Below are 17318 nucleotides of genomic sequence, written 5' to 3'. Positions count from 1 at the left end.
TTATATTAAATGTATTTTATAACACTTTGACATTAATATTGTAATTTTGTTCTATCTTTTATTAAATTCTGATATGCCATTATATTTCATGGTAAAAGTATATATTATACAAACGTAAATACGATTTTTATCAGAATAAAAAGTATTACAACCACCTTTGCGTTGTCACAGTTAAAAAGCAAAATACAAATTTATGATTGTTTAAGGATTTTTGTAAGGCCTTTGTTATAGTTTACAGAGGTAATCAACAAAAAGTAATGAAGTGTATTCTTTAACCAATGAAATTAAGAGAAGGTCATCTAGCTTCTGTTAAAAGATAGTAAACTTAACCCAATGATATCCATGGAAGATCATCTAGCTCCTGCTAAAAGAGAATACACTTAACCCAATGATATCCAGAGAATACCATCTAGCTCCTAAAATCAGAGAGTAAACTTAAGGCAATGATATTCAGAGAAGATACTCTAGCTTCTACTAACAGAGAGTAAACTTAAGGCAATGATATTCAGAGAAGATAATCTAGCTTTTGTTAACAGAGAGTAAACTCAAACCAATGATATTCAGAGAAAATGATCTAGCTTCTGTTAACAGAGAGAGTAAATTTAAATCAATGATATCCAGAGAAGATTGTCTAGCTTCTGTTGACAGATAGTAAACTTAACACAATAATAACCAGAAAAGATCATCTAGCTCATGTTAAAAGAGAATAAACTTAACCCAATGATATCCAGAGAAGATCATCTAGCTTCTGTTAACAGAGAATAAACTTAACTCAATGATATTCAGAGAAGTTAAACTAGCTCATATTATCAGAGAGTAAACTTAAGCCAATGATATTCAGAGAAAATAATTTATTGCTACTGTAAACAGAGAGTAAACTCAAATCAATGATATTCAGAGAAGATAACCTAGCTTCTATCAAAAGAGAGTACTAAATGTAAAAATAAGGAGATAACCTTCATTCAATGATATTCAGAGAAGATCACCTAGCCTATGTTAACAGAGAGTAAACCAAATGATATTCAGAGAAGTTATCTAGCTTCTGTTAGAAGAGAGTACTAAACTTCATCCAATGATATTCAGAGATCACATAGCCTATGTTAACAGAGAGTAAACCCAACGATATTCAGAAAAGATATCTAGCTTCTGTTAGAAGAGAGTACTTAAAAGTAAAATAACAAAAATACCGAACTCCAAGGAAAATTCAAATCAGAAAGTCCCTTATAAAGTGGCAAAATCAAAAGCTTAAACACATCAAACAAATAGTAAACGACTGTCATATTCCTGACTTGGTACAGGCATTTCCTTATGTAGAAAATGGAGAATTAAACCTGGTTTTATAGCTAGCTAAACCTCTTACTTGTATGACAGTCGCATAAAATTTCATTATATTGACAACAATGTGTGAACAAAACAAACAGACATAATGGGTAAAAATGTCGAAAATAGTCATACAATATTATTCATGGAAGATCACCTAGTTTCTGTTAACATAGAAAAGACTTGACTCAATGATATTCAGAGAAGACAGTCTAATTTCTATTAACGTATTGTGTACTTATGTTGTAATAAACAGACTTAAGCAGTTTAGTTTAAAGTGCTTTCTTTTTCAAAAAGGATATTATATCTATATGTTAATTTAACAAATGATTTTAGTAATAACCGCACTCAATGTCAACGGATGTTTTGCTTATTAAATATGTACATTTTTTCCGACAAAAACAGATAACATTTCCCGACCGGTGTTGTCCCTATAAGACCCCAAAAATTGTGCAGTTGATAATACTCTTGATTATTTGTCCATAAGGTAATATTGTGCAATTTTTTATATCATTTGTTTTTTGTTGTTTTACATGTAAATTTGAATCATATGAGAAATTCATTTGACATTACTTGATTTCATAGAAATAACAATATAAGTTATTCAACTCGTAAAAGTACCGGCATGTTTTTTTCAAGGACCATTTGATGTTTACTTATCATTGTTTTCCTGTTTTTTCTTTTTGTTTCTTGGTACACATTCAAATTAAATGTAAAAAGATATATCTGAAAGTTTAAGACCTACACATGTTTTGAACCGAAAATTATTACAAAATAGTATGAACGTGAAAAATCAAATAGAAACTCTTGCAAAGTTAAACTCGCATCTAGAATACATATACTCTAATACAAATATAGCTCATTTGATAAAAAAAACTAGGTCACAAACAAAATAGCAAAAAGGTTATCATTGCTTTCAATTACAGTTTTTGACGATGAATTCCTTACTGTAAATAGTATGTCTGGTTGGAATGGTCAAAGCACAATCAAACACAGTTTTACCAAAAACCGCATACGTCACACCTGCTAGTGCAGCTCCTCCAGCGGATGCCCTAGTTTTCCCCCAATAATGTCAGTCAATTATAATTAACAACACCAAGCGTAATGTAACGTATCCACCACGATCAGTAGCAAAAATCTTTAATATGTATTGCGGGTGAGTATTGTCTAAACTGTCTTCTTTTTATTTCTTTAACTCACGACGAGTATTATGTGAAGTGCAGTAACAACTTACCCTTATGGCGTTAATTCAGATCAATTACTATTCTGTTATTGGTATTTTGTGTTATTTTGCATTTGAGTTATTTTAGTAAATGCAGTGGCGTGATTATTTTTATAACCACTTACGATGACAGTTGTTTAAGTGTTAATGTTTTCTTTATTCCGATTTAAGCTGTAGCTTTTCAGAAGATGTTCTGAATTTTTAAAAAATCCTATCAATTTATTAGCCAGATATTATCAAAATGTGAATTAAGACACCTCATGGTTATTATGACATTTCAATATTTTTGCTTCATGCTAGCGATCTAACGTCTCAAAGAATCTGTCAGGACAGTTCTCCTGATACCTGTAAAAAGAAAATAATATTCAGTTCATGAAATCATGTTTCTGCTCGTTTAGCTATACAACTTATTTAAGGATTCACATAATCTATTGGTTTGGAAGACTTTTCGATTTTTCGCATGTTGTCAAAACTGCACGAATTTTAAATTTGACAAACAAATAAATTGTTCAAATCAAATGCAACATTTACCACAAAGTAAAAAAATCTTTTGATTGTGTTTTCTGCTGATCTGTGCCTGTAAATTTTAGTATTTTGATGACAAAAAACTGTTAAAAGATAGACAATATTTTTAAATGATTTTTCATTGCTAGTATTCACTCTAGGAATGCGTAACGTATATATTACAATACAAGCATATTCATAATCGGAACATTATACCTTATATGATTATAAAACTTTGTCTAAATTTGTTCTGCTATCTTTTAGTATGTATTCACTCTAGGAATGCGTAACGTATATATTACAATACAAGCATATTCATAATCGGAACATTATACCTTATATGATTATAAAACTTTGTCTAAATTTGTTCTGCTATCTTTTAGTATCATAAACGAATTTACTGACTGTTTGGATCGTAATCGGAACACACTCCGTAAAAGTGCCAGCCCACTCTTCGGGATACTAGCAGACAATTTCGACAAAGAACTTGTGAGATCAAGAATGAAAAATGTTTGTGATTTGCTTCCAGGTAATGTGTGCTTATAAATTAAGTTTCAAGTAAAACAATGTTTGCAGGGTGACCATTTCCGTCTATTTAAATAATGGAAGCTCAAACACGAATAAGATGATATTTTCTTAAAATCCGTTTTTCGGATAAGTTATCATTTTAGACAGTAGTATAGGGTGAAATCAATTCAGCAATACATTAAACGAAAACTGAGTGAAAAAAAAGACTAAAATGATGAATAACAAATAGAAACAAACAAAAGAAAAAAAAGCTATGTCAATATCTGATCAATTATTATTTCGATAAATATAAACCGATCAATGTAAATTCCGGAACTAGCATCAAAGCTATTTCGATTGTGCTGTTTTGTTAAATACATTAGAATAACCTCAATACTGTCATTAAATTCTAATCATATTTTCCAAGTTTTTATCTTCTGTCTTTTAAAAACAGGCGTTGCTAATGATCTTGAGTGTTTGAAATCAGCTACAAACAACACAAACGTGAAGAGTTGTTTATCGCAATACACGTTACATGTGACACATCCAAACTTAACACTTGATAATTTGTGCCGGTAAGTAATGCTTAGATATCGTACAATTATATTGAAAATTGGGATCGAATTAGAGAGTAATTTTATTAGTGAAGTTTATTCATCTTTTTACAGTTTTATCAATTTTTAACCGGATTTCCGAAGGAAAAATCGGTTATATATTTGGGGATGTACGGCGGGTGGGCATCCGAGCGGGCATCAGTGCGGGCGGCTGCCAAACAATGTCCGTGCATTTACTCATGAACCGTTCAACCAAAGCTTTTCAAATTTTAATATGTTGTTACTGATGACAAAATGGAGGTCAAGTTCGATATTGACGATTTTCACTTTCACCGTTCAGGAGTTATTGTTCTTGAAAGATTGAAAAATGGTGTTTCAAGTCGTGTCCGTGCTTTTACTCATGAACCGTTCAACCAAAGCTTTTCAAATTTTAATATGTTGTTACTGATGACAAATGGAGGTCAAGTTCGATATTGACATTTTTCACTTTCACCGTTCAGGAGTTATGGTTCTTGAAAGATTGAAAAATGGTGTTTCCAGTTGTGTCCGTGCTTTTACTCATGGACCGTTTAACCAAAGCTTATCAAATTTTAATATGTTGTTTCTGATGACAAAATGGAGGTCAAGTTGAATAATGATGATTGTCACTTTTACCGTTCAGGAGTTATGGTCCTTGTGATATTGAAAAATGCCAGGACACAAATAAATGTTAAAAAATCCGGTTTGCTGTCACTCTGACAGCCTCTTGTTAATTTTCCTGTGTAAAGGCACTCAATTTTAGTGCTATTTCATACGAAAAAAAGATAGTTTTGTTGTAAGCGGTTACTACACAGTAACTCAATAGTCCTAAAAAACAATATCCTCAAATATAGAGAAATAAAGGTAAACACCAACGGGTGACTAGTGTCAATACATATATGAGTCAAGACAAGTCACAAATTAATTCAACATGGGCTATAATAGATATATCACAGAAAACTAATTTCTAAAAAGACAAAAGTCTAAAACTGTTTCCGAGGTTTATTACACTGATTATTATGCCGTTAAATAAATACAGTGTGATTAATAATGGCTAGTTCAACGATAATAAAGCGGCATCAAGAACAGGGATATTGGTAAAAAAAAACCTCCAAAAACATTGTCATTTCTTAAAAAATCAAAGTCATCATCAAAACTGTTTCCAATATATGCATTTGATTGTTTCTTTTTTTCAGGGCCATGACTTCCCAATCACTATGTTTAAGGCAATATACTACACCCGATCTATGTCCTGCGTCTGTGCTTGAGTTTTATTTAACAAATGAGCTAGTCTTTATTCCAACATATTGTCAAAGGTAATAATAAATAACAAGCATTACAGACTCTTGCACATAAAATATTTCTATGTTCTTAGTTGCGACAGTTACCGAATTTGGTTTAGAATAGACACCCATTGTATACCGTTAACATAGGAAATACGTAATAACATTATTGTTATCTCCAGTCATAAAATGCTTGAACAGAAATTTAGCTCCTTCTCAAAGTGTTTGTAAACTATATAGAAAAGAAATCTGAATCTTTTGTTTGTCATCACAACTGCTTAATACAACTGATTGCTCGAAAGAAAGCTCACTTGAACGAAATATGTTTATTGTAAGCTTTAAAGCTGATATTTATTCATTTAATGAAGAAAATAGAAAAAGTGTTTACCATTTTCTTTCCGATTTACACCATCTATTTTACTATGTAGGATAATATACTGAATGGTTATCTGTGTATTTCAGTTTCACGAATCGGACCATGTCACTTGATATGAACGCTGGGTAAGGAAACTTGATTTTCGTGAGAATCTTTTGATGATATTATAGAGAAACTGTTCTGTAAACACAGGTCAAAATCAAAACATTCGTGTTTGCCTCCAGATATGTTCTTTCCTTGTATTCATCGTTGATATATGTGGTATAACGTAATTTATGTCTTGCTGTAGTTTTTATGGAGAAATATTGTTGTGCGTCCTGGAGATTTTCTTTACTTGTGAACATCGCGAACTTTACTAGTGAAAAAAAGAAAATGTATAATCTGCGTCAATATTTCTAGCAATCTCCTAGCAGTTACTAATGCCTTTCTAACATGTAAAAAATAATTTGAGAAAGTTTTACTATAAACTAAAACAGGCGTTGTTGAAAAAATATAAAATGCAGTATTTTTGGTATTTGAGAAATAAATAACATTTTTTTTCTTAGACATTAACGTTACATTAATTGCTAATAAATCTTATATGCCTAATACTTGCATACAGAGCCAATATTCCATCAGGTGTTCCCTCTTTAGAATATGCATTTCACGATTTCAAATGACTTTTATACCAGCTCATGTTCAAAGATTAAAAAAAACATTACAAGCAACTGAAACTTTACCCTTTTACACTTATAGTAAATATGAAGTGTCCTCTCTCCTTGTTCGTGTTAAAAAAACACATTTTAAATTTGGTGGTGCGTTCGAATCTCTCTTTTGGAATAACCTTCTAGCTTATTATTAAAGTTAATCTTTTCTGGATTTAACTCCAAAACAATGAAAGCCAAGGATGGTTAATTTCTCGAACACACGATGAGCTATATTATAAAACAAGCTAAAAAGAATAGTCAAATCCATGTAAGTTTAACTTTCCAAATAAGTCGGAGCCAGAAGTATTTAATGAGTATTTAATTGTTGTTTCCTGTCATAATACGATTATACAGCAATTTGTACTATCGATATTTTGTTTACTATTTAGAAAAGAAACTATCACCACAACCGCTTATAAAAAAGAAAATTGCATCTGATTGACTTCTATCTTTTATTTAGACAAATACTTCAAATCATTCACTTAATTAAGAAATGTAGAAAGGGACAATCGTGTTTACCTTTCTATTTCAATTAACAGCATCTACTTCACCACGAATTATAGAGTAAACAGTTATTTTTATATTTCAGTTTCATAAACCCGACCATGTCATCTGGTACGGACAAGAGGTAAGAAAACTTGATTTTCAGGAGAAGGTTCTGATATTTATTAGAGAGAAATCATTTAAGACTCTGTTAACACAAGTGAGAGGTCAAGAAAAAAAGTAGAACAAAAATACCGAACTCCAAGGCAAATTCAAAAATGGGAAGTCCATAAAAACTGACAAATTCAAACGCTATCAATCAACGAAACAAGTGAAAAACAACCGTCATATTCCTGACTTGGTACAGGAATTTTCCGGAGAAAATAGAAGCTATACCTATGGCTACTGTGAACTGTGACTACTCCCGATGTTTATTCCTCTCGATTTCACCGCAGATAAAGTGCCATGCAGTGATAATCCCCGTGATTTTATTGGGAATTATCGTTTGGCTTCCTGGTTCATCTAAATCTTGATGGAATGAATATATATGCAGCCTGAAATTCGAAATAATAGAGAATGAACAATAAACTTGAAATATTGCAAATAAATTAAAAGCATCTTTTTTTCATGACTTGCAAAATAGCCTTTGTTTAAAGAAAGGTAGAATGTCGTCACATGTTACATTTTTTCTAACATAGCTGTAATTAACAAAACCTCTATTTATTGTTGATAATCATATATATATATATATATATATATATATGCACTTAAAGTATTGTAATATTGTATATACGATTCTTTAAGTGCCCACCATCCACGTATATTTCAACAGGTTATTCTCTACTGTTATATGAAAGTGTTTATTTATCAAATATCTTGGTTGCTGTTCGTTTCTTCCTTAATGAAGTTCGTGTAGTCCAGAAAGAACTTATAATTATTAAGAAGTTTAAAAAAAAACAATTTGGTAAGAAAACAGTAAAACATAGAAGATAAATGGCTTATTTTGGTTCAATTCAATAAACAGAGGTAACCATGATTTTGGATCCACAAAAAAACCAAAGTAGATAATGATAGGGTTTGCGTTGTTTCGAGTTGATATATCATGTATATATGGCAAATGTTTTAACCGTTATTTTGATAAAAGGACTTTGATTAAAGAAAGCAATGTGCTGAAACATTTGGTTTTTACCTTGTGCAATGCCAAAATACAAGTTATGATATCGGTAAGAAATTTTCATAAATGCAAAGCAATACATATTCAGTTTTATTTTGATTTATCAAAAAACAAAATGAATATTAATTACGATTAAAAAAAAACATGTTTGGTGTCGCTTAAAGGCACGTCTGTATATCAAATTAGAGGAAACAGAAGTTTACTGATGTTCAAATCTCATAAATCGATTAAGAAGACAAATCAAGATAAAAATCCAACAACTGAGGGAATCGCATAAACTCCAAATTGAGCCAGCCTGGATGTGTTGACAGAGAAAGCTTCTACTGCTATTCATAAATCAACCGCCATGTGAAATGTTTCAAAACAGTAAACATGTTGTAATAAGAGAAGTATATCTTGTCACTTGTGTCTTTTATTCACATTATTATGCATTTGATATTACAGTTATATAGATTCCGTTATACTTATTTGTGCCTTGGAGTCCTTTCACAGCACTTTGTATGGTGTGGCTGCAGATTTTCGTAATTCGTCAATTAATTTTGCAGCTACAATGTATTGCAACGAAGATTACTGAATCGTTTAACACCATGTCTTATTGCAGGTAAAACACTGAAGTAGTATTTCGTCTATGAATGCGCACAACACTCGACTTAGTAATTGAAATTGATTCCTTGCTCCTAAATGCTTCAGTGCGTATTTACTGTTGTTCCATTTATACTTTATTTTGTAAAAAGAGATTAAAGCTTGAAAGATATGATTGTTCATAAAATATAATATATTAATGTTTCAAAGACCAACTTCATAATGTTTATCTATTTTGAATACCAGTTATTGTGTGATTTCGTGTTTATCTTGTTGCAAATCTTTTTTTGCTTTCTTTTCAATGGATACTGCTTTGACAATATTTCAAAAATAATAATTTACCATTACTATTATATTCATAACTAAGGATTAAGCTTAAAAGTATTTTTTTTTAAATAATCTTTTGTTTTAGCAATCGAACTGCATTTGCTTCGTGTGTTCAAGATCGATATGTGAAACCATTCAGAGAGATTGATTCGATAATTGCCAGGTATTTGAACCCAAACTCGATTGGTTCAGCATTAAATCATTTTTGTGAATTACGTAAGTAGCTAGTAAGTTTACTATTGTAAGTTCCCTTTTTTACATACTGATATTTAATGTTTCAAAACTGATGAAAGCAGATCTTATCTTGAATTTAGCTCTATACTTCTTAAGGAAAAAAAACAACAAACACACACATACACATGAACAACATATACTACCATATATATGCTTCTATTTATCTTCTAACCCGAAGCAAGAACTATCAATATAAAAAAAATAACGTTTGAGATCGAGGAACAATATAAAATTTCAAAGAAAAATACGAACGGAAAAAAAATCCTTCCTTTTTATTCACACCTCCCCTGAGTTCATGAATTTGCACTTGAAAATTACAAACAGATAGACTAGTATACCCTTGACACATAAATGAAAATTATTTAAAATAAAAAAAAGAAAATAAGAGCAGTCAGTAATGTATTCTCTAAATTCTAGTTTTAAAAGAAAATGAAAATATTTATCATATTAAAATTGCAAGCCTTGAAATTCGTATTTCCATCTATTTTTTATCTGCAATTATTTTATCGGGAACTTTTCTAAAGATTGATAAGACACAAAGAAAGTTGAAAATGAAAAGTATGAAGAAATTAATTAAAAAATGGAAGGAGAAAAATTGTGTCGAACTTACAAAGTTTCATCCACAATGTTTACTGTACAGCTTGTTTAGAACTTGCGGCTACAATCAAAGGATAATGAACGCAGACTTTTAAACGGTATAAAGTTTAAACTATAGTATGCACATGTTTTATTGTACCCTTAATTAATTTTTCCTGAGTACGATATTTGTTGAAGATGCAAATTTGAAGTCCTAGTGAGTCTTGGAAAAGCCTTTGCAAGAAATATCAATCACCAGTTTTATATAAAAGATGTAATCTTAAAACACCGGTACATAGAATATGATATTTGTGTTTTACAAAATCCATTGTGATCTTTTAAAGATGAGATTGTCATGTGACTGTTTTCCAAGATCTCATAATGTCCTCCAAAGGTGAATAAGTCAAATTAATACTGTCAAAAAATAAAAATAACTTATAAATTTGGTGCATCCGATGCGCTTTTCTAGATTCACCTTAATCATGAACGACCTAACCCAAAATCCAATGATGTATAAATACTTGATTACTTTAGGAACAATATGAGCCAAAAGGGACCTAAGAAGAATAGCCAAATTTACTAAGATAAAGAGACCATTCGAGAGTACAATTTGCCACTTTCAAATATCAAACACATTAAAATTAATTTTTTTAAATTTTTATCACTTGAAATATTTTGACACATAACAGAAAGATACTTTAGCAAAGGTAGTATAAGAAAGCCATATAGTACCAACAACGTATAAACAGTCAAAGATAATAAAGTTTTACAGACTTCAAAATAATGAATTTGAACCCAAGTAATTTATAAGAGATGCAGCAAAATAATCCGACACTCTTGTCATTATGTACGAGCATTGTACTAAACAAAAGATTGTAACTCTCTCGGACAAATTTAACCTTCGGTGATTCAATCCAGATATATCTTTCACACCCTGTTTGGTTTTATGCTCCAAAACGTTGTATACATGTCGTTAGTAAATCTTTAAGCTCAGATGGTACCTGATGAAATTTATTCAAGAAACATGCGTATTGCGCATTCAAATTGATGAGTTTCCTAGAAGAAAAAAAAAAAAAACGCTTATCGTTGGAACACCAAGAGCATTTGCTATTAACTTCATCCTTGAATAGGACCGTAATGCGTTCATTTATATATGAACGCATTACGGTCATATATCAATGAACGCATTACGTTTTTAATAGAATAACCATACAATCTGAATTTCCATTTGTTTTAGACCACGTAGTTTAGACATAGGTCGCAATTATATAAGGATGCACATTTGTTTTTGTGCTTATAAAGGATCATAAAGGTCCGTTTCAACTTAAATAAAAAAAGATTTACACATACATACATTTTGAACAGCAATAATAACTGTGGAATGGTTTACACATACATTCACTTTGTAGAGCATTAAGAACTGTGGATAGGTGTGTTCGCATACAGCTACAGAGATGCAGTCCCAGTTTAGCACAAACCTTCGCAAATGTGGAGAAACAACTTCTTACTACAGACTGCTTTTACGCAAACTCTAAATGGATTGAGAATTCGCACATTACTTCGGTTATGATGTATTGTGGTATGCACATAGGCGGTGAACTCTATCTACGCAATATTGGTAAAAACACAACAATTGGCGGAAAACAAGCTACTTTGAATGTTATTAAAGATTTTATTCCATACTTATGTGCGTAAGTAAATAAACAATTTCTGTAAAATGAGATACTACTTATTAAATTTGATGCGTTCGAAGCCCTTTTCTCGATTTACGCCAAAATCCAAAAAATTAAAAGCCAAGGATGTATAGATATCAGAATAAATGAGGAGCTATATGGTCGAAAGGGACATAAAAAGATTAGCCAAAATAGGACCTACAAAGAATAGCCAGAAAGGGACTTTGCAAAAATAAAAATCGTTAAAAAACAGCCAGGCAGCACAATGTACACCACGAACAGAAAGAGAAGCAATTGACTGAACTGATAAAGAAGCACTAATACAGAGTCCGATCTAGAGGAATATACCAGAAAGTAGTATAATAGTTCCGATGCATAATTGTAACTTTTAAAATATTTTTAACAAATGGTTAATTTTTGCATCAAACAAAGGCTTAAGGGTATGGGATCCTTGTTGAGTATTAGGAATGATAAAAAAAAAATCAATTGAATCAGTAAGCTATATCTTGCACGTTCCGCCAATATGAAGTCAAGTGCGATTCTCAAATGCAATCCAAGGCAAGATGGGGTATTGTTTTGACACGAAACGACTGTCAATGTATTGTAAATTCTAAACTGTATTAAAAACTGCGAGGCTAGACATTGAACAAAACTTTCATTTTCTCTGATATTCAGGTCAAATCTTTATCACAATGGCCTGTTTAGATCATCAATCTACTGTTGGTGACTTCATATTTCAACATGGTAAAACAAATCTGTTTGAAATTGTTGAACTTGATAGCTTTTAATATGAATAATATGAAATCTTTTTCAGTCTACTTTCTGCTGGAAAGTATCCAGCTGTACCTAAAAACGTATATGATCATCATATCATGTTCGTGCGCTGTAGGGGATGTCACAATAATTTTGAAATTTGTCAGAACTGCTTTCAACCAATTCTGAATTGTTACATTATTATCTTTACAGCAATATGAACGATTTTGTCACCTGTATCGCTCGGGAAGTTGGTCAGTCCAAAAATATAATAGACAGAATTTCCCTGAACTTTCTTGACCTCACCAATGCTTATCGTCTACAAGTAATTTTTGTAGCAATGTGTGATCGGACACGAGGTAATATGTTTTAAATATCTTAAATGAAAAAGGGTTGCTACTTTTATTGACGCTGTTGAACCAATGGAATCTATGTATTATATTTTCAATTTCAGCTGGAACATATATGTGCTAAGATGACATAAAACACAAATTCATGCACAAACAAAACACACCCAGAGTCTAGCATACTTGCAGGCCGAAATGATTTTTTTTCTTTTAAACATTTTATTGAATAGTCAATATGGCGTGTTTGAATCATTAATATAACATAAAGGAGATGTGGCATGATTGCTAATGATACAACTATCCATAGATAAAAATGACAAATATGTGAACAATTAACGTACAGCCATCAACAATAAGCAAGAACCATACCGTATAGTAAGCTGGGATGAGTCGATATAATAACTGCTTCGTTCTCTCCCACATCGGCGATTGATGTTACATGATAACGTGAAATTACATATCAGCTCGGTCCCACAACTGTTTTGAATGTTATATGATAACGCGACATGACATGTCAGCTCGGTCACTAATGATGAGTAATTCTCAATTTTAATTTGAAGCGGTAAAAATAGCATGCATATACACACTTGACCTATAGTTGTTGACTTCTACGTCATTTGTCCTCTGGTGGAGAGTTGTCTCATTGGCACATATACTACATCTTTTTATTTTGATATTGAAATTCAAACAGTACCAAATCTGATACAGCACTTGTTCATTTCGACAAATTTATAAAGAATTATTAGTACATGAAATGCATACTTATTTCAACTACTCTCCCTGTTGATATAACTAATGAAATGGTGTCCAGTACCGTCTGCTTATCTCAATGTCATTGTTTCAGACATTCAGGATAATGTGGAATGCTTCAGTAAGGGAGAATTCAGTAGTTGTACAATTCTACCAAAGAAGCAAAATCGTCTTTTCATGAAATATCTGGACACTTTTCAAAAAAACAATACATATTTTGATGTCGATGATTCTGTCACAGAACTTTGTGGGTATGTATTCCTTGGATAGAAAGTAATATCTAATATTTAACATACTACCATAATTTTATGTATGCTTATTCTAATATAAATTGACTAAGACATGTTGATATTTAACTAATTCGTACACAAGAAAGAAATATTGACTAGAAATACACTAAGTGAACACTCATTAAAACATTATAAACTTCAGTAATTGTACCGACCTACCAGAATACCAAAAAATTACTGAAATTACTAATCAATGTGAAAAATATAAATAAAGGCAACAGTAGTATACCGCTGTTCAATAGTCATAAATCGATTAAGCGAAAACAAACCCGGGTCACAAACCAAAACCGAGGGATACACACCAACTACAAGAGGAAAACAACGGAACAACAGAAACACTGAACTGCAAAAAAAAAAAAAAAACACCAACATACATAAAAGTCACATATGAATGGAGTAAGGAACTAATAATATAGAATTAATATGTAAAGAATTATATTGGAAACCCCCTTATATAAACGTTTAAACAAAACATCTTAAAGTATGTTCTTTACAAGACTACACATTGGGTAAAGACCAAGCACGAACTTATATATGAATGCAAAAAAAAATATTCTAATGGTTTCTTAACGTAAAAGGATATAATCAGTAGAAAATTATCCTCTTAAACAGAAAAAAAAAACGCAGAAAGATATCTAGAATTATGAGAGGTTTAAAATTGCCCTTTAACATATTTAAATTAACTGAAGATTTTTGTAAATTAAAGAACCTTGAAGGAAGTTGGAATGTGTGGTGCAAGAGCGTTGTCAAACTGTAGCCAAGATCTCAGTCAGCTTGGACAGGATATCATCAATGAACTTTTCAGACTGGACTGTGGAGGCTTACGACCTTTGACAAGATATCTAAATAATGGAACTCAGAAGATTCCATTGAAATTTACTTTGTTTTAAAGCATCTTCTTACTAATGCACTTCATGTTATGACGAGGTAGACAGATTGTTAGCTTATTCACTGAAATATAAAAGTGTTAAAAGATATGATCTTAAAATATATATCTCGGCTGCTTTACTGATTACTAATAAATCTTAATCTTAATTTTATATCGAAAGATTTTAGTATCTGAAGAAATTACCGTTATCAATGATTCTTGCAAAGGGGGTCAAGGTCAGATGAACATGTCAACCAAACATTGATTCCCTTCAAGAAGTTTTAGTATGAGAAATACTTAAAGATGACCCAAGAAAATGGAGCGGAGGCCAGATGAACCCTAATAGACGTACAAATTGAATTTTAATTGTACATAATGCCGTCTGTATTTTCCTATATATGATTCATCCCCTCCTGGATATGTGTCAACCTGTGATAATATACCAGTGGTGGTATGCAGATGTGAAAATGGATCAAAAGTCAACAATTCTTATGCTTTTGAAAAAAAAAACAAGCGATGAATCCATATCAGCTGTTCTATTATTTGCTTCGTATTAGTGCGTACATATGAGCTCTCCTCAATAACTATTTTACTGTACAATGTTTGATACTTTTATGATTCATAACATACCTTCTTAAAAATTTTCGTTGGTAATTAAGAATTAAGAAACTAAGGTTCCAACTCCCTCTGGCAAAGTTGACCTTAGGTGGATTTTGCGATTCTTTTTAAGTTCCTTCTGGTCATATATTGGAGATCTCAGTATTTATATACCCTCGTCTTTTTGGGGGTTTGAGCTGATGAAAGTAAATCATGACAAGAGCTTCGGACTAGTTTTGTTTTCATTTCATTACCATCGTATTCAATATACAGCTATAATGGCTTAGAATTTTAAAACTGCACTTGGATGGCACTGGAATATGACAAGGCGTTTTTCGTCAAAACTATGTTTAAACCCTTTTTTCCAAAAAATAACGCACTGATAATTAAAAAAAAAAAACACACTGAGATTTAAAAACCTAAAATAACACACTGAGAAATCGAAATTACACACTGAGATTTTAAAATTACACACTGAGATTTAAAAAATGAAAAACACACACTGAGAATTTAAAATTACACACTGAGATTTTAAAAAGACACACAGAGAATTGTTAATTACACACTGAGATTTCAAAATACACCGTGGCTGAGATTAATATGAAAACTACTAAGGAATATTCATGAGACGAATAATTCAACAGCTTAATATCTAAATATGTCTCCCGAACTCTTGTCATTATAATGAAATGCAGTTCCTTCAACCAACATTCGTAATAAATTTCAAGACTTAATATCGTATTTTGCTAACTCATATTCATTAGTTTGTTGCATATATTTCAGATTATACTAACAGTGTATCGGGATTTTTTTTTTTTTGCTTAAAACCGTTTAAGCATGGGTCCCTTTTCAAAAGTCTTTCAACAGTTACCCTGATTTCGTAAGGTAATCTTTTATATAGTTGTTACGTTTTTATGCTATAATAGGCACTTGGATAAAAATTTCATTGCATTGTTTGTCTTTTTGCAGATTGTTCCAATGTTTTCTTATAATTTTAATAAAGTTTTTCACCATTTGGTTATATTTTTGTAATGAGAGTAAGTGGATATTTTTCTTGTTCTATCGGTCTTTAATGACGTAATTTTCTATGCGTTGTATTTCTAATGTTTTTTGTAAAACATTTGGCGCAAAATCGAAGGACTAACAGTTCTGTCCCCTAGTTGTTTTAAGCTTGTAATAGATTCAGATTAAGTATGCTAATTAGATATATGAGCATAAAAAGTGCGCACAAATCTCGGTGTGTAATTTTTTAAATTCTCAGTGTGTAATTTCTAATTCTCAGTGTGTGTGTTTTTTTTTCCAGTTTATTTTATCTCAGTGTGTATTTTTGAAATCTCAGTGTGTAATTTTCAATTCTCGGTGTGTGTTTTTCATTTTTTGTAATCTCAGTGCATCTTAATGAAATCTCAGTGTGTAATTTTTAATTCTCAGTGTGTGTTTTTAGGTTTTTTAATCTCAGTGTGGTTTTTTTTTTAATTATCAGTGTGTAAATTTTTCGAAAAATTGTTTAAACATAGTTTTGACGAGAACGGCTTGCCATATTGGAACGTGCAGTTCAGGCTTTCACTGTAGACCTTGGGTAAAAAAAAATGCAAGCATTTTTTGCATTCCTGTAAATATTTGATTAAAAATGTGAGTCAATTTTTGAAAGTTGTCTAATCCTCCTTTTTCATAGTGCGTGCATTATCAATTTACTAAATCTTCCGCTTGTCCTCCACGAGGAAATTTTTTCACGGAGTTAACAATCGTATTTTGGATGTCATATTTAGTGAATCATATAGAAAACAGAAATTGTAATAAAACAAAAGTAAATTTGTGTTTGTGGCCAAATTCATTGAATACAATCCCCGGTGTTAGTTACCTTGATTTATGATTGCCTGTGCTAATAGAAATCATCAAAGATAGTCGGCTTTCAATCCAGTGCACTACAAAGGGTTAATTTCAACAATATCGCTAAGGCTATCTATGTCTGGGTCTAGAAAAAACTAAAAGGTTTCGAATAATTTTATTATTTTATGATCAGTTAATTTTCAAAAAATGTTCGTATCAATCATATTTTATGTCAGCACAAAATTGCTGACCTTCCAAACGAATAGGAAACAATATGCAAAGGGTGAACAAACAAAAAAACTAAGGACAAGGCCAATGGATAAATCCGCTTCAATTCTATGTGACATTAAAAGTTGTATTTAAG

At 31.3% G+C, this 17318-nt stretch overlaps 3 long non-coding RNA genes across 3 annotated transcripts; all 3 read left to right on the top strand.

The window, feature by feature from the left end:
* The first annotated feature begins 1743 nt into the window (after positions 1-1743).
* Positions 1744-5909, top strand: LOC127715368 (uncharacterized). Its single transcript, XR_007988358.1, has 6 exons — positions 1744-1807; positions 2247-2476; positions 3430-3575; positions 4008-4128; positions 5322-5441; positions 5871-5909. It is a non-coding gene; the product is annotated as an uncharacterized LOC127715368 (long non-coding RNA).
* A 676-nt stretch (positions 5910-6585) lies between these two features.
* LOC127715371 (uncharacterized) lies at positions 6586-9656 on the top strand. The gene is made up of 3 exons (XR_007988361.1): positions 6586-7098; positions 8572-8728; positions 9122-9656. It is a non-coding gene; the product is annotated as an uncharacterized LOC127715371 (long non-coding RNA).
* Positions 9657-11043: 1387 nt separating this feature from the next.
* Positions 11044-14998, top strand: LOC127715366 (uncharacterized). The gene is made up of 4 exons (XR_007988357.1): positions 11044-11537; positions 12486-12631; positions 13464-13620; positions 14366-14998. It is a non-coding gene; the product is annotated as an uncharacterized LOC127715366 (long non-coding RNA).
* Positions 14999-17318: the final 2320 nt, after the last annotated feature.

The sequence above is a fragment of the Mytilus californianus genome, unplaced genomic scaffold, assembly GCF_021869535.1.
Source record: "Mytilus californianus isolate M0D057914Y unplaced genomic scaffold, xbMytCali1.0.p SCAF_9, whole genome shotgun sequence".
Taxonomy (NCBI): Eukaryota; Metazoa; Mollusca; class Bivalvia; order Mytilida; family Mytilidae; genus Mytilus; species Mytilus californianus.
The sequence above is the reverse complement of the archived record's forward strand: the minus strand, read 5'-3'. Positions and strand labels throughout refer to the sequence as shown.